Source organism: Protopterus annectens, chromosome 1.part0 (genome assembly GCF_019279795.1).
Source record: "Protopterus annectens isolate FY-2018-M chromosome 1.part0, PAN1.0, whole genome shotgun sequence".
Classification (NCBI taxonomy): domain Eukaryota; kingdom Metazoa; phylum Chordata; order Ceratodontiformes; family Protopteridae; genus Protopterus; species Protopterus annectens.
In genome coordinates, this window is record NC_056725.1 from 1180861626 (window position 1) to 1180879131 (window position 17506).

The window sequence follows — 17506 nt, forward strand, 5'->3', positions numbered from 1 at the left end:
CAAGGGCTAAGTGCTGACTTAGAAATATTTTACCAAAAATTTAAGATCCCAGTTTAGCAGAAAGCACAGAAGTGACTCCTAATTTCAAGGCTGGATCCGAATTTGACATAAAGGTGTGGTGTTAGTACAAAAATCTCTTTAGCCTCCCCCTGGCCTAAAGATAACTGCTCCCCTCACATATATCTCAGATTTACATTAGGTACATATCTATATTTATATTTATATCTATGTCTGCAGCTATAGCTGTAGCTGGACTGACTGTGCACCTACATTGACACACAGAATCTTGATGTAAAAAATGTTGAAACTACAATATTTTAGTTATAGGTGACTCTATAGTTTTGCATACAGACTCCACACTCACCAGATTGGACAAAACAGCGTGACTTTAATCTGTCCAGTGCAAGGATCTGTGATGTTATAAGGGCCATAAGGGTCCTTAAGTCAGATAAATGTGACTACAACCTACTGGTTGCCCAATAGGGGTGAATGACCTGAGGTGTTGCACCCAGAAGGGCATGCAGAGTGGCATAACGGAATGTACAATGCATGCGTTAGAGGCAGGAAAGACACATCTTAAGTGTCTTGCTTTTACCTAGAATGATGCCTAGAAACCAAGACAAGATAATTAGCAATTGGCTAAGTAACTGGTGTTATTCTAAGGGGTTCCAGTATGTGTCGGCCTGGGATGAGATGGAAGATAAGACTCCCTCTTCTACCCCAGATGGATTTATTAGGTAAAGCCTTTGTTACTTCCATGGTGCCTTTTTTTAGGCAGAGACCCCTACTGGACATTCCTGCATAGAAAACTCAAACTCTAATTCAGGCAACTTCATGATGACTCTACTCAGTATTAGAAAGATGCCTGAACTTCATGTCCTCCTGCAATTCAAACACATTTATAGCTTTATAGTTACTGCAACATGGTTTCAGTGCCATAACAGCTCAGAGTTTAGTGCCTATCCCACCTTCAGGCCATTGTGTGACTGTAGGGGAGTCTCTGTATTTGTCAGAAATACCATCACCTCATGTCACATTACCTACAGCCTTAACCTGGAGATCCCATAAATCCAAATCGCCATTAAAAAATCCAATTATTACATTCTTGCTAGCTTCAGATTCCCATCCGTGTTCCCTGGAAATCATTGAAATTACCTTAATGCCATTTAGGGACTAAATATCAAAACACATACCTTCTTACTAAGGGATTTCAATTAACCAAGCATTAATTGGCACACTTACACCTTTAAGAATGGATATGCTCAGTGTTTCCTGGACTTTGTTAAAGTCAATGTGCTGGAGCAAATTGTAAAACTAGTCACTAGAGCTTTTAATATCCTTGAGCTAGTTTGTACCAACCTAGCCCTTGCATGTACTCTATCTCGTATCTCCTCATCCCTAGTTAAATCTAACCATGAGTCAGTCACCTTCTCTGTCAGGCCTAGTGCTTTAACCCCACCATCAAATGAAACCATCTTCAGTGACTTCATCATGGCAAACCTACTCTAGCTTGTAGAAGACCTAGTCAAAATTCACAACAATCCCCTGCAAATGGACCCAGCTGAGATAGCTGCCACATTTACCTCTGACTTTTACTACTACCTAAACAGCTACATAGAAAAGACAGCACCTGTTTGCCCTAAATATAATAGTAAATTAAAGAATAAACCTCTATGGTGGAATGACAGTATTAATAAACTGTGTAACAAATGATAGAAAATGATGAAAAGTTGTAAGAACTCCCCATCCTCTTATTTCAGGACAACACTAAAACACACCAGCAAGGAATTTAAGAGTACCGTTAGAAGCTGTAAATCAGAGTGTGAGATTAAGGTCACCACAGCTACCAAAGGAAACTACAGATCTTCTTCAGTTATGTCAAGAAATTAAAGAATAATGACCACCAATGCACTGAGCACTTCTGTAATGATATCACATATTCCAGTCCTGAGGCTATAACCAATATATTACAGGTACACTTAATGCTAACTTTACCACACTCACCTACATTGTTACTGCCAGGATCTGTGAAAATTTAGTTTCTCCTGAAATCACCTTGGAAAAAGTTTTAAAATCCTTGTCAAAGACTTAAAGTAATACTTCAGGGGAATGGCCAATATGCAAGATGCATTCTTATCAAGTGCTAAGTATGACTCTACTTAAACTTTTCAACCTGAGCCTATCCACAGAGTTTCTGTCTAATGCTTGGAGAACAGCCCATGTGACTCCCCACACAAGTATGGCCCCTGTACAGATCCAATTATAGGACCATAAACCTCACCAGCCTTATATGCAAAGTCATGCAATATATCAAAGCAAAACTAATTTGTGCTAATGCCTGTGACTCCATCCTCCATGTTGGTATTGTTAAAAAATTAGAAGAAAAATAAATTAATGTAAATTGGCTATCTGACAGATCCCAGGTTGTAAAATGCAAAATTGTAACTAGTGGGGTACCACAGGGAGGGAGCACATCAGGTCACTGAAGTAGTTTCAGTGAACTTAAAATGATTGAAGTTAGTTCACCAAAACTACATTCATTGACAGTGGAGTTTATCTTTTTCTCCATTGTATGACCTAGGAGTATATATATGTATACACACACACACACACACACACACACACACACACACACACACACACACACACACACACACACACACACACACCGCACACACACACATATGGGGTTGTGTAGGGGGTTTACCCCTTTAAAAAAGGCATTTTAGTGAACATTGCCTGTGTTTTTTACATTCACTGAAACTGCCTTTGGTGAGTCAACATGAATCCCATGGAGATCAGTGCTAGTTCATCTTTTGATTGGCATTTATTTTGCAGATACTGAGTCCAATATCCCATAGGTGTGGCTGACCAGGTTTGCTGATGACTGCAAGCTGAGCACTGTTATCTGCTCATCCAGTGACAAGGAAACAATTCAGGCAAGGACTGGAATATGCACATACCTTGTATACTGAAAATGCTCACACGTTAAATGCAAAAAAGGTGCAACATAGTAGCATTCACTGAAAAAGCTGTTCTCACCTCATACGTTTTAAGCTGTACTCCCCTTCAGACAGTTATGGTCATAAGAGACTCGAGTACTTATGTAGACAATTCTCTCTCATTCCTTCATTATATTTCCACCAGTCAGGAAATCCTTCTGTCTGGCCTAATTAATTTCCAAGAGAATGTTTCCTAGATCCAAAGAAATCATCCTGCCACTCTACTCTTCCTTTATCAGACCCTATGACCATATTTTCTGACTGCCAGATCTGAAAACAATGGTGCATTTTTTGCCAGAAATTGTTCAAAAGGAGCAATGAAAAAGATATGACTCTTGAGTGCCATTTAGTTTATTAAAATACCCACAATAGATAACTTAAGCCACGGGGAACATCTTTAATGCACTGTAACATGGGTTTCCATTAAAAAAAAAAAAAAACTTGACAGAAAGCAGATGTTTTACGGGAGTGACTGTGAAGACAGATTTTCAAGATGAGAATAAAGGACTGCATGTTCATGCGTATTGCAGTGGGAGGTGTACCTTCTCGGTTTACATCCTTTCTGTCACTATTTTAATGCCTTCTGCAAGGTCTGTCTTATTATGTCATTGACGTTTCAGACATTGCTTCCATCACGATTATATTTGCTGCCTAATAATTCTGTTTGTTGTCTTTTATATATTGCATTATAAACCTTTAACTTTGTACCAATTCATATTATCTTTGATTCATATGACCCAACGTAGCCTTCATGTTTTTACATAAGCGTTTCAAATTCTGACTTAATGACCTCTAGTTTTTCAGTCACTGCATTATTTTTGCTATTATCCTGATACCTTTCTCTAACCTTACCAGCTTTGTACATTGCCAAGTTCTTTTTCAACAGAACCAGTTTTTTTTTGTCTGAGAAGTAATTCAAATGCACCTGGCTCTCAGTGCAGTCTTTAATACAATCCAACATGGTTCACATAGGAATCTCTTCTGTCAGTAGATCACTATGCCCTCTTCAACAACTCTGCAATTTTAATATCTTTTCTGTTTAAGATGGAAACATTACATCTATAGCTAGTGGTCCTAGGCAAACATGACAAATTAGGACATGGAATCACTGGGATATGGTCTGAAAGCATCCTTGACAGGATGTTGTTGATGTCTGCAGTGATACTCATCTGGGTTGAAACAAAGAAAATCCAGCATCTTGCAGAAGTTACTTCTGTCTGCAGCCATGTTTGCTTATGTGTTCTATGGCAAAACACCACCTTTAAGCTAAAAAGGATTAGATAGAAATAGCTCCACACACCATAAAATCCCAGTACTTCCTCATTAGAACCCAGAAATGGAAGTCTTGCAGATCACATAATCATTTTTTTTCCTGCTGAGATACATCAAATCATAGCCACGCATTTTGTACTTCAGTGGAGGAGCTCTGTAAATGTATGGCTTCTGACCACCCTGCTGGATTACTTCACTGTGGTGGCCACAGTAACTGCTGCAATGACATTATATACATCAGGATACAAATATGAATTAATAAATATGTAATTTGGCAGATCTCAGTATCTCACAGGTACAGCAGATGCCATCTTATAGTGGTTTCACTGTTCTCACATTGTTTACTGAACCCGTAAGAACAGTAGGCTTTCACTATTTTTAGATCGTTTACTGTGAATACACCTACCTCAGTGATAGGTAGGACACCTCAGCTGGATACCACAAATATATTTATTGTAGAATTTGCTTTGCTACATTTCTGTATGTTTTCTTTCCCAATATCCGATTTACTTTGTTGTCTTAACTCTTTCTTTAATTACAAAGCCTTTCTTTCATTTCAGTCACAGCTTTCTTGTACCAGCACTTTAAACATCTGATCCCAATGTCAAATACCTGACAACTGCAGATTGCAGCGAGAAACACTGGCACTTAACAGTCAGAAGTTGCAGATAGCTATTTAAATACAACACCTAGAGCCACAGCAGCATTAAGTCTTAATAAAAGACAAATTTATTTAATATACTGAAGTATAGTGATAAGTCGTATTGGCACTATGAATTAATTTATTATATTATATTATATTCAATAAGACAACGTATATTTTGAAATGCAACTTTTTTGTTTACCTTCAAGGTTGTGACTGGGTGTAATATGCTTACAGACAGGGTGGAATTCACAAATGATCTATTACCTGGTACAGCATATTTGAAAGATGCAACTGAGCCAAACAGGATACAAGTTTCGAAACTGCACAAGACATTCTACAATGAAAATCTTGTGTAACCTGTTTTTATATTCTTCATAAATCATCTCGTAAAAGGTTAACATCTCTTGAGTAAACGTAGTGAAATATTTGGGTAGCAGTCTCCTGTTTGCACGAACCTTACTTGTTTGGCTGTTTTTGCACATGCCTTTTTTGCAGCATATTAAAATGGCCAGTGAACATTGCTGTTTCCTGGGCACACTCAGCTGCCAGATTTTTTGAAAGAAATACAAGTTTAACCAGTGATAATTGTATATATGTATTACATCAGGATAGCAATTGCACTCAGCAAGATAACTGCACTATTCAGACAGGAGTTGTACAAAAAAGTAGGCATGACAAATGGTTGTGATGGAGGTAGGCACATTTATTCAGTTACAGTTGTTTGATTCTAGTCAGGACATGAGATTTGAGTTATGTTGTTGTTAAAACACAAATACCAAGACATATTTTTTGTAACAAAATTACTGTCTCAGAGGAATAAATGTGCATTAGGGATAACATTAGCTATATTGAACTTTTTTGCCCTTCCTGATAAAGCTAAAACACATGACAAAAACTCCAAGGGCTAGTCTTGTCCAAACAAATGATCTGATCAGTAAAGACACATTATATCAAATGGTGGACTGAAATACAAAATAAGCTATGCAGTGTGCCTAATGGAAAGTCTCTGTTGTTTTCTGGCAAAAGGGTATTTTGCGTTAGAAATAATAAAGAAACTGAAGATTTACTCTGTAAAAAAAGAAAGAAACATAATGAATTCCAAATGAAATGCCACAGATGAATGTATTAATGAAATAAAACTCTCAGGAAAATATCTGAAAACAATACACATTGTTCAAGATGCTGATAATGTGAGGCATCTATGTTTACTTAGCATGTGTTTTTCAGTTTGCTGTTCCCTTGAATAGGAGTATATTTCCACACAGCCATTAATTATGTGCAGGCAAACAATGAGGAAATGAGTTTACATTGCTGCCTGTAATGCTCTTTGTGTTAAACAAGTTATTTTAAATGCGACAATGCTATAGCTTTAAATAAAAAAAAAATCATTATTGGTTAACATATACTCTGCTCAGTAAAAAAGGCATTTGCCTCCTGCATGTCAGCTTTAAAACCTACAGGTGTATTCTACCTGGGAGGATGATGATTTATCGTATTATGCAAACAAAATGGAAAAATGGGTAAAATATTAAGTTACCAATGGTACAGTATATAAAATAGCAAGATCAATGCTGTAAATGCATTAATAGACATACATTGCTTGCCATGTTACCCTGGCTGAAGGCTGACAGAATATATTAAGAACGACTTCAGTGTTTCCCAGATCTTCACAGTTGTTAATTGGGTGAGATTTACAGATAGTGAATGCAGTAAATCTCAAAAGTGAGTATCTCTTTTTGAAGAACTATCTTGCTTTATACTTACAGTACTGTATTTAATCATCTTCTGTAAGATAAAGAAAATTAACAGTAAATGTCTAAACATAGTACCTTGTCTGACTGTACAGATAGTTCACTAAACTATCTTATTTGATATCGCACTTTGCCTTGATTAGGTATCAAGTTGTGTGGGGTTTTAATCAACATCATTAAAATCACAACTCTAATTAAACATCTTAGAAAGCAGTGGTGACATAATATAATTAATTGTATCACTGTGAACAATTTTAATAAAAGTTACAAGAATAAAGAAGTGAGTAAAACATTGTACAGAAGCTTAGACTACTTCTAAATATGAATGTAAACCATTCTTGAACAGAGCTTTATATTTAAGAGTAAGTTGTGCTTCCTAAACTAACTGTACATATTCAATATATCCCTGTCTACTAAACAAAAAACAAAACAAAACAAAACAAAAAAAAAAGGTACAACTGACATGCCCACTATCAAAGCATCCTCTCATCTTTCATGTGCATCCCTGCAGTGTATTGCTACAGGACTGGTTAAAATTCATCTTTAAAAATATAATCAATTACAAAAAAGAAACATAACATACAAATTCACACAAAATAACTATTTACAATAGTCCATATTCAGTAATTTTAACATATATAAACACAATTATTTTGTTGTTTTAAATAAAGAGAAGGATCAACATTCAATTAATATTTTTCTCATAAACTTTCTACTTTCAACTATTTCACATAGAAATATTATTATTACTTATCATCTTAACATGTAATTCATTATAACAAACATTTTTTGCAATATTTATAAATGTAACCATTGAGGGAGCATTTAAATTCTTTCGATTTTTAGTGATCACTTTTCTAGCTATTGCTAAAATATTACAAATTAGATGATATTGTGATTTAGGAATAACCCGAGGAATTACAACATTACAAATTACTAAAGATTTTGTTAACTTAAAATTGTCAAACCATAATGATTGCATAAATGTATTAACATTATCTCAGAAAGGTTTTAATACTTCACAATCAAAATTCATATGTTGCCAATCTGCTTTTAAACTTGAATTACATCTTAGCACCTAATACTTTGTTTCTTAAACATAACGTCAACGTTATGTGGGGTAATAAAAGCTTTATGTAGAAATTTCCACAAAAATATCTTCCAGGTTAAAGATGTTGAAGAATTTCCATGGGATTTTAAAATCATCTTTTTATCAGTGTGGCAATGTGAGGTATTGCCAACTATGCCAGGGAGAATAGGGCAGTGCATACGTAGCATATGCCAGCATAGTTAGCTGGAATTTTGTAAATAATTTTGCGTCATTTGGCTATCACACTGACTTGTACAGATGCTTGTGTTAAAGTATGTCAACAGTGTTAGCAAAATTGATTAAATGTTTATTTTTAAATAAAGAATTTTGGAAGAGAAGAGTAGAGGTGTTTGAAATTGTTCTATAATTTTCAAATACTGTAACAAATCTTAGCAAAGCTCTGAGTGTGTATTGTACCAGAGTCAGGTGACCAAATGTAATGCCATTCCATAACCAGCACTGAGAGGATGGAACTCACACAGCAGCTTGTTTTGTTTTCTTTGGAACATGATATAAAGATCTATGACAGTTATCACAGTCAGTTCAGTTGAGTTAGTTCAGTTAATCAGTTCAGTTCAGTAGTTGGAAGCTCATTACCTTGCCTTGTGGAAGTAAGCATCCTATCTTGCCTTGCTGTATTAATTATGTTATTCTTTAGACAGGAAATACAGTGAGATTATTTTAATAGTGTTTTTCTGCATCTGTTTGAATCTGTCCAACTGTGTTATTTTTATTTCCCCTGTGATTGAAACTCTGTTTATTGTACTTTGATATTTAGTATTCTCATGTTTTCTATTTTATTATTTATTATTAAATATGTTATACATTTTATTATGGCTGGTCTTTTAGAGAATACTTTTAACTTCTTGAGAGTACCTGTGCTTATTTTAGTGATACCTTGGCCACTCCAAAAAGCCTGGCTGCTTTGGTTACACTGCACCATTTATGTTATTATTGATTTTATTCAGTATAATTGAATATCCTTGTAACAGCCTGACAGTGGTTGACTGGTGGCAGTGAGGTTACCTTATAGTTTGGGCAGAAGGAATACAGCTAGTAAATCTGTACAAGCTTTTCCCAGGAGAGTGTGTGTGTGTGTGTGTGTGTGTGTGTGTGTGTGTGTGTGTGTGTGTGTGTGTGTGTTTTAGCTATTTGGAACTGGGACACAGTGTTCCAAAGTGAGTCTTGTTTGGGATCTGGAGAGACAGAGAGTCCAGTCACAGTGGAGCATGTTCCCTGTGTGCTCTTGGGTGAAATTGTGCTTGATGCAGAAAACTGCATTTGAAATATTCAAAAATTGTAGTACAGGATGGCACAACAACTCCTCGGCTTGAACAGAGTTCAACTTATTTCCCAATAAAATTGTAATAAAAACAGTCAGTGAACCGACACAAAACAACTTAAAAAAATAAATAAGTTAAGCGCTTTCATCTGACAAATGCAGACTTTATCAGAACTACCATTTTTGTTTCCGTAACTGATTATATACATATACATGCAATTTTGGCACCTTTGACTTATTTAAAAATTTTTGAAAATTTAAAGTGGTATCAACTTGAAAAATACTAGAACATCCTTTGTTGAAAAAGACACATAACCCTATATACATAACTGAATACTAACCATTTGCATTAAATGCACTAATCAATCTAAACATATAGATGTACTTTGTACATTTAAACTGACGTATACAGAATACGCACACAAAATCTATCTCATAACCCTTGATAGACCGTGTTGTATGAAAAATATGAAAAATATAAGAAGTATAAAAAGTGTGAATATAATAATGTGATTGTACTTGTGCTAAGCTTGTAATGAAATATTAACAATTAAAATTCCAATATTCCTAAAACATACTCTCTACACCAAACATAAAAATGGCTTTATACCTATGTAGTCGTTAATACCTGGGAATCTGGTGGCATCAGTTAATATTTGCCATTTACTTTCTTTTGCAGCTAACATGGCCTTCACATTGCCACCTCTTGATGTCATGTCCACTTGATCAATTATAATAAATTTAAATTTATGAAGTTCCCCATATTTTATTACATGTCTACTAAGGGCATTCTTTTTATCTTTGTTTTTGATACAATACGCATGTTCATAAATACGACATCTTAACCGCCTTTCCATTTTTCCTATATAAAACGCGGAACAAGTCTCACAAGTTGCCATATATACCACAAATCTAGTATTACTGTTGCCTGCCCTACCCTTAATGTATGTGCCATTAAAATTATCTAGTTTACATCCATCGTTTTCATTTATATAACTACACTGTTTACATATGCCACACTTCATAGTTCCTTTTTTCTTTCTTTTTAAACTAACATCCTGTGCATTGTATTCTATCATCTTTTTCAAATTTGGACCTGTCTTGTAAATAAATTTGGGAAATGCACCTACTATCTGTGCTAAGTTGTCTTCCATCATGATCAACTTCCAATACTCTTTTATAATATTCTCTCTATATTTTACTACCGGAGAATAAGTTAAAACACATACCCTGTATGTTTGATCCTTTGTGTCCTTGTTACCATATGATGAAATGGATGTTAAATTGCCAAATAAGGGTTTGTACTTCAAACCCCATTCAGAACTAATATATCTAACCACATCTGTAAGTAAATATTCAGGATAACCCCTTGCACTGAATATAGACCTGATGTACTGAATTTCATGTAACATAATATCCTTTGTCGATGACATTCGGGCAGCCCTGATACACTGCCCTTTAAATATGTTCTTGAAGACATGTTTTGGATGATTACTATTGAACTCTAAGTAATCATTTGAGAACGTCTCTTTCCTATGTATACTGGATACAAACCCATCCTCTCCATGACTGATGTAAGTATCTAGATATGCTATACCATTAACATTGTAATTATATGTAAATTCTAAAAAGTTTGTTGTATTGTCAAGATATGTAATGAAAGGATCTATAAGGTCAATGGATCCATCCCATAAAACAAATAGGTCATCCAAAAACCTTGTGTAGTACTTTACATGTTTGAAATATTCACTATTTAATAATAATTCTGTCTCCCATTCAAGCATTACCAAATTGGCAAAAATAGGGGCGCATGACGCCCCCATGGCAACGCCTGTTTTTTGTTTGAAAAATTCATTTTCAAAATATATATAATTGTGGTCCAGCACTAGACCCATCATATCAGTAATGAGACAAACCTTATCCCATTCCAAGTGCAGTAGCACTTATGTAGCAATATGCCCTGGTAACAACGTGGAGATACATACACAGATAGACACGAGTTCACCTTGTGTCATACCTAACGGACAAAGGCAGCATACAGGAGATGGAAATGCCTCATTACACTGTTTATCTAAAGAAATGTTGTTTAATCGTTGTAGAGACACTAGTAAGAACTCTCTCAACGAGTTTACTTTTGACTTCAGTTTGTTTCATACCAACAATGAAGCGGAAAGGTTGGGAGTGAGACCTAAACACCCAATGACTGCGAAAATGTATGCTGGTGTATCAAAGGTACATGTGGACACTTTTAAAGGTACTCACTGTCATGTTAACAATTCCAGTCTAAAAATTGGTAAAGGACACAGAAGTGGTAAAATTAACTTGACTGGACATGACAGAACAAATGTAAAATCAACCAAAGGAACTGTCGGTGATTGTTTTGAATGTTTTTTAAAGGATGATTACGAATTTACAAAATATGATAGAATGGACAGTGTGGTTGAACTTCGTACCAAAGACATTAATGTTTATATTAAAGAGAAAATTTATATGTTAGGTAAAAAGTTACTGGCTATTAAGAATCTGAAAATTGAAAACGCGTATTTCACCAAATGTATTACCTTGGAAATAGTCCCTAAAGGTATTAGATTTTTCAAAATACCTATGGGGGTAGATTTAGATACAAAAACTATGAAAGAATTCAATTTGTTGTTTGATAGTTTTGGGTATAATTATATGAGTTTGTTAATTAAGAAGAATGATGAAAAGATAACATCTTTAATTTATGAGGTTGATAAATTAAATCAGGAAATTGTGACACATGAACATTTTACACAATGGACTGAGTTATATGAGAGACAATTTACCTTAGCTGACCACAAAGCTAACAACATATATAATAGGAAAGGAAGGAAAATTGTGCGTGACATGGATCAATACACTAACCATAGAGCATACATTTGGCCTAAGGTTAGAAAGGAAGGAGAAAAGGGTAGATATTACAGAAGTGATGAGACTATGATAGAAGGGGGAAGGGAATTTTCGTGGAGGCAGATACGCACCCCTACCAAAAGATACGTGTTCAGGCGCCTAGGCAGCGAGACATTTCCCTGTGGTACATTTGACTGGGGACACATGGCTGAAGTAACATTCAGATGCTGAGAAATATGGCTGTTTGCAAATTCGCTGTGGGCAAAGAGAAGCATACACTGCCATGCCTACAGCTTTAATAACCAAATGCACAGGGGGAAAACAATGTCCATGGTCCCCAAGGGAACATGAGACAGCAGGCAATATGGCAGGCATCAGCAGCAGGCTGGCCAGAGGGCATGGCAGTGGCAGTAAAATTGCAGTGCACAACGGGCAGTGCCTTTATAATTAGAGTGTGTGGACCACTATCCCATTCACAGTGTCTAGGGAACATTACCTAAAATGCATACTGGAGCATAAATGTGACTACAGTAGCCTGCAGGATTTCCTCCATGCTGTAGCACATTTCTACATGTTGTAGTTATATAAGTATGTACTGTACACTGAGCACAACACTCATTGCTTCTTCTGCCACCATGCATTTGGCTATTAAAGCTGTGAGCATGGCAGTGTCTGCTTCTCTTTGCCCACAGGAAATTTGCAAACAGACATATTTCTCTGCAGCTGAATGTCACTTCAGCCATGTGTCCCCAGTCAAATGGACTACAGGGAAATGTCTCGCTGCCTAGGCGCCTGAACCCAAAAGATACACACACACCCTGGAATCGGAAAAAGAGATAGCAGTATGTAAAAATGAAATTGACAATTATGACAAGGATTTAATGTTGCGTGACATTACACATTTATTAGCTGTCTCAGACGTTAGTGACGTCAATGAGGGTAGTGTTGATATTTTAAGTTCTAACAGAGTGGCTAAAATAATTACTACATACAATGGTTTTAAAGTATTTAATTATACTAACATGGCCATTACAGATGACTTTTATAAGTTGTTTTCAAAGGGAATGAAGTTTATACCTACAGTTGATATCAATTTAGTGGACATTATTACTGAGATAAAATTATTTTGTGGTAGACTAAATTTAGCCATTCAGTTTGAAAAAGAGGATTCTGACAATGGGGTCAGTAGTTACTGGAATACCAATACACTTAAGAAAAAGAGCACTTATATACCTCCTAGTAATCCTATTATAGTGAGTTTTGAAAAAATGGTTAGTCAAGAAATTTACAGTTTTTACAAAACTCACAAAATTGAATATAAAAAAACAGTTATGACAACCTAACTACAGGTGAGCGTGAGTGTTTAAAAACTCTTATAAACAACAAAGAAGTGAGGGTTATGAAACCCGATAAAGGGGGTGGGATTGTTATATATAATAAATTTGAATATATAAAAGAAATATATAATATATTATATCAATCAGGCAAATACGAGGCCATCTCCCTTAATGAAATTAACATTGGATATAGACGTATAGATCTCACCTTAGAAGAATATCTTATTGATCATAGAATCACGCAGGAGATATATCAGTTCTTGAAGGTTGAATATCCGACATTAGCCACTATTGTGGGAATTCCTAAAATACATAAGAACTTGGAAAATCCTCCCTTCAGACCCATTATATCTGGAAGCAAATCCAAAACCGTCCCTTTCGGTGTTGCTATAGAAAGATGGGTCAAACCAGTGCACAATAATGTACCGCATTTGATTAAGGATTCCTGGGTGTTCCTTAGTAATTTAACATCTCATATTTGGAACAGGAAGCTTGTTTTCATTACGATAGATGTAATAGATCTTTTCTCGTGTATTCCCAAAGAAATAGGTTTGGAATACTTCAGTAATAGTTTAAGAAAATGTTCAAACTTGGAATGGGATAAGGTTTGTCTCATTACTGATATGATGGGTCTAGTGTTGGACCACAATTATATATATTTCGAAAATGAATTTTTCAAACAAAAAACAGGTGTTGCCATGGGGGTGTCATGCGCCCCTATTTTTGCCAATTTGGTAATGCTTGAATGGGAGACAGAATTATTATTAAATAGTGAATATTTCAAACATGTAAAGTACTACACAAGGTTTTTGGATGACCTATTTGTTTTATGGGACGGATCCATTGACCTTATAGATCCTTTCATTACATATCTTAACAATACAACAAACTTTTTAGAATTTACATATAATTACAATGTTAATGGTATAGCATATCTAGATACTTACATCAGTCATGGAGAGGATGGGTTTGTATCCAGTATACATAGGAAAGAGACGTTCTCAAATGATTACTTAGAGTTCAATAGTAATCATCCAAAACATGTCTTCAAGAACATATTTAAAGGGCAGTGTATCAGGGCTGCCCGAATGTCATCGACAAAGGATATTATGTTACATGAAATTCAGTACATCAGGTCTGTATTCAGTGCAAGGGGTTATCCTGAATATTTACTTACAGATGTGGTTAGATATATTAGTTCTGAATGGGGTTTGAAGTACAAACCTTTATTGGGCAATTTAACATCCATTTCATCATATGGTAACAAGGACACAAAGGATCAAACATACAGGGTATGTGTTTTAACTTATTCTCCGGTAGTAAAATATATAGAGAATATTATAAAACAGTATTGGAAGTTGATCATGATGGAAGACAACTTAGCACAGATAGTAGGTGCATTTCCCAAATTTATTTACAAGACAGGTCCAAATTTGAAAAAGATGATAGAGTACAATGCACAGGATGTTAGTTTAAAAAGAAAGAAAAAAGGAACTATGAAGTGTGGTACATGTAAACAGTGTAGTTATATAAATGAAAATGATGGATGTAAACTAGATAATTTTAATGGCACATAATTAAGGGTAGGGCAGGCAACAGTAATACTAGATTTGTGGTATATATGGCAACTTGTGAGACTTGTTCCTCATTTTATATAGGAAAAACGGAAAGGCAGTTAAGATGTCGTATTTATGAACATACGTATTGTATCAAAAACAAAGATAAAAAGAATGCCCTTAGTAGACATGTAATAAAATATGGGGAACTTCATAAATTTAAATTTATTATAATTGATCAAGTGGACATGACATCAAGAGGTGGCAATGTGAAGGCCATGTTAGCTGCAAAAGAAAGTAAATGGCAAATATTAACTGATGCCACCAGATTCCCAGGTATTAACGACTACATAAGTATAAAGACATTTTTATGTTTGGTGTAGAGAGTATGTTTTAGGAATATTGGAATTTTAATTGTTAATATTTCATTGCAAGCTTAGCACAAGTACAATCACATTATTATATTCACACTCTTATATTTTTCATATTTTTCATACAACACGGTCTATCAAGGGTTATGAGATAGATTTTGTGTGTGTATTCTGTATACATCAGTTTCAATGTACAAAGTACATCTGTATGTTTAGATTGATTAGTGCATTTAATGCAAATGTTTAGTATTCAGTTATGTATATAGGGTTATGTGTCTTTTTCAACGAAGGATGTTCTAGTATTTTTCAAGTTGATACCACTTTAAATTTTCAACAATTTTTAAATAAGTCAAAGGCACCAAAATTGCATGTATATGTATATAATCAGTTATGGAAACAAAAATGGTAGTTCTGATGAAGTCTGCATTTGTCAGATGAAAGCGCTTAACTTATTTATTTTTTAAAGTTGTTTTGTGTCAGTTCACTGACTGTTTTTATTACAATTTTATTGGGAAATAAATTGAACTCTGTTCAAGCCGAGGAGCTGTTGTGCCGTCCTGTACTACAATTTTTGCATTTGAAATATTGTGTAAAGCCATTCCTGTTTTTAGTGATCAACTCTCATCTGTGCCAGTGGTGAGGACTGAGCCTCCTTGATTACTTGCCTAGGTTAAAGAGAGGCTGTTACAACTCAAATCTGAAATAATATTATTTAATTGACAAAACATGTCCCAGTAATTATCTTTGATGTTGTTGTGTCTTTCGGCCTTTTCCCAGTTAGGGGTCGCCACAGTGGAACTCCAGTCCCCTAATGATTGGTAGTTGATTTTTACGTGCCAAATTATCTTTGATATTAAACCTATATGTTTTTATTAATTTGTATATAATTGATATGCACCCTTTATTATTATTTAAATTATTCCTACATTTTATTAAATATTCATTAAGATTTATAAAGTATTTTTTGTCAGAGTCTGTTATACCTCCTATTTTAGATATTAACTATCTATTAATTTGCATTTTGAGCCAATTATTTAAATAAAAATCGTACTTTTTCATTAAATATTCTAAAATAAATTTTTGTTTCATTTAGTAATTGATTCCCAAAATTAATTCTTTATTTCTTTAATGCAACTTTGTGTTTATATTTGAGGAATCTATATCATCTTCTGTAAAAGCTATAGGAAATAATGTAAATATCCAGTCCTTTAAATCACAATTTTTATAAATAAAATTTCTAAGAGTTTCAGATATTAATGTAATTAGAATTTATCTTATTATTATTTTAAAAGCATTCTTTATTAACCAAATAAAGTTATTTGTTAAGATTTGATTATGTGACTTTGAAATATTTTATCCATCTCATACCATATATGCTCATGTATAGTTTACTGTTTTGCTGACTATTGTATTTAACAATAAGTTTACTGTTTTAAAAAATGAGGATAATATATATGATTATATGTGTGGAAAAGCAATTCCTGCATCATCCCAGTTTCTAATATGATATTCAAAATGGATCCTAGATTTTTTAGGGTACCAAAAGAAATTTCTTAGAATAATGTTAATTCTTTTTACATATTTTATTGGAGGAGTGATCGATAAGTTTTGAATAACATACAGCTCTTTTGGTATTTTAATTAAAATAAATCTTTCCTCCATAGAAAAAAAAAACTAAATTATTCTGTTCATTTATTAACCTATAATATTTTTATAATGCATTCCAAATTTGATGAAACTATATTTTTCTAATTAGTTGTTAGAATAATACCTAAGTATTTTATATGGTCATTATTCCACTCAAAATCAACATTATCTTTTTAAATTTACATTTAGTTTTTTATAAAGTAATAATGCTTTTGTTTTATTATTATTGAAAGGTAATCCTGAAACTTTTTCAAAGAAATGTAGTGAGTGTACTAATGTTTCTAATGATGATTATATATTTCCTATTGTTAATAAGATGCTCTCTACAAAAACAAATGCATTTCAAAGGAGAATGAATTCATGTTTCTATAAGTAGGGCAAAAAGTAAAGGTGAAAAAGGGCATCCCTTTATTGTGACTTTATTTACTTTAAATGATTTTAAAAGATATGAGTCTATTTTAACATAAGCACAAGCATTTTTATATAAACATACAATTAAATTTATGAAGTTGCTTGTAAAATTGTATTCTTTAAGTGTTTCAGCTAAATATATCTAGTTTACTGAGTCAAATGCTTTGTTTAGACCTAAACATATAATTGATAATTCTTTCTTTTTTTTATTTGCATGATCTATTAATGAAATTATTGTTTTAAATATTATCTTGAGTTTGTTTGTGTAAA